This window comes from Vollenhovia emeryi, unplaced genomic scaffold (assembly GCF_000949405.1).
Source record: "Vollenhovia emeryi isolate VEMERY1.0 unplaced genomic scaffold, V.emery_V1.0 DF939266.1, whole genome shotgun sequence".
NCBI lineage: Eukaryota > Metazoa > Arthropoda > Insecta > Hymenoptera > Formicidae > Vollenhovia > Vollenhovia emeryi.
In genome coordinates this window covers 425,119-428,865 of record NW_011967100.1, presented here as the reverse complement: position 1 = coordinate 428,865, position 3,747 = coordinate 425,119, and positions in this window count along the sequence as shown.

Below are 3,747 nucleotides of genomic sequence, written 5' to 3'. Positions count from 1 at the left end.
CTTACACAAATAGTATGCAAACGACGTGTAGGAAAAGTAACTGCAGCCAGCCACGTTATGAGGCAAGACTTGTCCCTCTCCGGCCGTCCGCCGCTCGAGCTCCCAGCAATCCTGCCCTTCCGCCCCCTCCCCGCCGCCCTTCTCAACCCAGGTAAAATACAAGGTAGATATTTAGGAAGTAGAAACGGAGGGAAACCGCGAGCGAATCTCGCGATTGTATTTAGCGCTGAAATTTCTGCGGCGGTTGAGGGTAAAATTACCGTCGGACTCATCCTCTGCGACTGTCGCTTCTTCGACATCGCGTGCACTAAAAATGTTCTCGACCATCAAATCACCGTGACAGACGGACGATTGTTATAGACATAAAAGAAACTTTGAGACAATGAGAGACCTCACGATTACACGTCCTGTAACTACGAATGCGATAATTGTTTCCGAAAAGTTTAGAGAGAAAAAGGAGGGAGGGGGAGGAATTATTTCGGAAAGGCGAATTCTGTGCAAAGACGGGAGAATTATTGGAAGACTTGAACTGGCCGAGTAGTCGCCAACGTTACGACCATCCGGACTGTGGTCCTCTTCAAGGAAATAAAAAATATATATTGATTAGTAAAAATTGTTATATTAAAAAAGGCGATATCAATCAACTTCTGGCGATAATAATATTCTTTCTTACAATGGAACTTAATATAGATATCGTTCAGTTAAATCCCCGTAATTAATATGTACGTTTTCTGCTAAAATATCAAAACAGAAATGTTTTGGATAATTACATGCCGCTCGATATATTACGATTTTATCGCGGCGTTATGAAGCGTATGATTAATATAATTGAAAATTTAACGAAACGCGCTAAACACAGGCTGTGATGCAGCGCACGTTAACACGTACAATATTTGATTTTTGGTGCTTTGTGCCTCTATTAATACAATGGTAAAATTTATAATGGCGCTGTTTATGTTGCTTTATCGTTTAATTATTACTAGACAACAAATCCCTCAATTATATTTTCACACCGACTCGTAGCGGTCCGCGCTTAAAAACGCGCGGGCAGAATTTCACTCGTGTTTTTCCAGGGCAGGAGCAGAATTTGCAGTTTTTTGCGAGGGTACCCTTGTAATTAGCGTTACTTTTTGCTTTCCTTCGCCGGTCCGGCAAGGTTCACGTCCCTCTCTTTCTTTAGGTCGATCACCCCCAACCCTCCAAATCCCCGGACTTGAGTCGCTAAATTTGCATGTAGCTTGAGCAAGAACGGGCCAAAATCGCTTCGCGCTTTCTTTCGGACGCCGCGAATGCAGCTCGAACTTTCCCCTCTAATTGCAAATTTGTTCCGCTATTTTATCCACACTCTTTGCTATTGAAGTGTGCGAATTTGTTAAATAGTAATTTCTTCTCTTCTCTCGGTGTCGTTATTGAAATTGACATCAGTGTCGCCGACCAACGTTTCGCGATGCGACCTAGCGCGTTTCCAACAATCGCGTAAATCGTTGGTCGCCGAAAGTGCCCGCCGTAGTGCCAAACGGTGCTGCTCGATACTCGGCGAACAACTTGCCATTTTCTAGGCAAACGCGTGCGCACCTGTACGCAGCTATTTTACCGCGGTCGTTCGGTATAATTGTCGGCGCGGCGTAATTGACGAGGCCCGCCGCGGCCCTTTCAACTATTACGTAACATGAGGAATGCCCGGATAGTTGCACTTGTTCTTCCGCGAGTATCCACCGCTGCAGGTGCAACGTTGGAAATTACGGTCGTTTGGTGGCGGCCCAGAGATGATGGCCCGAGTTACGTGAGTTACGATTGGCGGCGGAGAGCCAGTCGTCAAGCCCGGTGCGTTTTACTGCGTGGGATCGTGCGGGTCAACATCTCAGATATTATTCGCCCGGCCATTTCCCTCGCTCACGCGTACGCCGTATGATACGCGACGCGAGTTTATGTCATGACGAGCGTTTAACGCGCTGAAACATTCTGATGTTTGTATCTGACGACACGAGATACGCGAAACAGCATCCCTATTGTCGCGGGTAGGCGACGGAGCGTGTCACAGAGAGGCGTCGGACGTGTTTTCGTACGATCGCTCCCGGTAGAACGCACGCGCGTTCACGAGTAAAACGATCGCGCCAAAGTCACAGCTTTAATTAACGGCGCCTATTTCCGGGCCGTAATAACCGCCATCGATGCCACATTCTTCAAATTACAGGGCGAGTCAAAGGGCGCGCGGCACGGACTCGCGATACCCGTGTGTAATCTCGACGGCCGTCAATTACGCCGCGAGTTCACCAGTTTCACGCGCATGAGCGATCTCACGTTCGCGAGATGCAATTCGCTCGGCATGCAAACATTGTGCAATTTAATACATATATATGTATATGATGTAACAAGAGCGTTGTGACACGCCCGGTGCGACGCTCGATACTTGCGAGGGGCGGCTCGGCGTTATTGCTTTCGCCAAATCCATCGTGATGAGTTTCAGAGCGCACGAATCGCACACGGAGAGAATTTTCTTTTAAAATTTAACCTGGAAATCGTGTAATCGTGGGACAACATGGAATTTTCAGCAACTTTATGAGCTTTTTGAAATTTTACCATACATTTTACTAGAAACGTGTATACCACTCTCTAAATTCTATGGAGTGGAATCTCACTGTTTTGGAGTGAGATCACTCGAAGAAATAATGAAAATGCTGCCAGTCCGACTGGAGTGCAATTCCACCGTTTCAAAGAGTGCCGTTATTTACTCGTTACTTGGATTGATTCCTCAACTCTGGAAAGCGCCCTTCGCGCGCCTAGCAACGCCAATCGCGGGACGGCCGCGTCTCGCCGCGCGTTTGAATTGGGCGGTAGGCCTGGCTAAGACAGCGATTTTGAATAATTAATAACTCGTTAACTATCTCGAAAATTGCAAAATGGCGGAGGGCTTTTCGATTCAGTCTAATCCGCTCTATCCAAGATTAAGAGGTGAGGGGGGTATTACATAACACCCTGTAAAGAATAAAGTGGTCAGTAACACCATGATTCGAGTGAAACTGTCACTCCAACAATTTTAGAGTAAATACAATTATTAGTAAAACGTACGGTAAGGTTTCGAAGAACTCATAAAATTCTTCGAAATGCCACGTTGTTCCACGATTACACGAATTCCAGGATAGATTTTAAGAGAAAATTCTTGCCGTGTAAGACCGCGAAAAATATCGCGGGGGGGATGTTTCATTAATTAACGATATTATAAAGCTTGGAATATTAATGGTAAAAATAACGCGGATCAGTTGGCGAAAAGATTGATGCGGCGAAAAGAGTGGTTCGCCATTTGCGAAATTCGTTAATCTGCCCCTCCGTTCGGCCGAATTAAATTAACGGAACGGAAGATTCGCAAAATTAATGCTGTCGTCGATATCTTTTTGTTTTAATTTCGCGATGGTTTCGCGCGCGATGGATTTATTTTATAATTAGCATTTTGTTCAAGCAGAATTTGTGGGAACGGTGTTTCTGCACTCGATGAACGGACTTATAAATGTTCGTGAAATATAGTTCCATGATCGTGGTAATTCTACGTTGTTTAGTTAATCCAATGTAATGTTTAGTGATGTTACCGTCGGGACGCATATAATTGCATTTGATATTAATGCGTGGCAAATACGCTCCGTCGCATAATATTATTTATGCAGTATCATGAAACGTGTATCTAATTGCGATCCGATTCATAGGTCGCCACAGATTTCCACTGTACGCGATCAAAAGAAGACGGAAATAAAA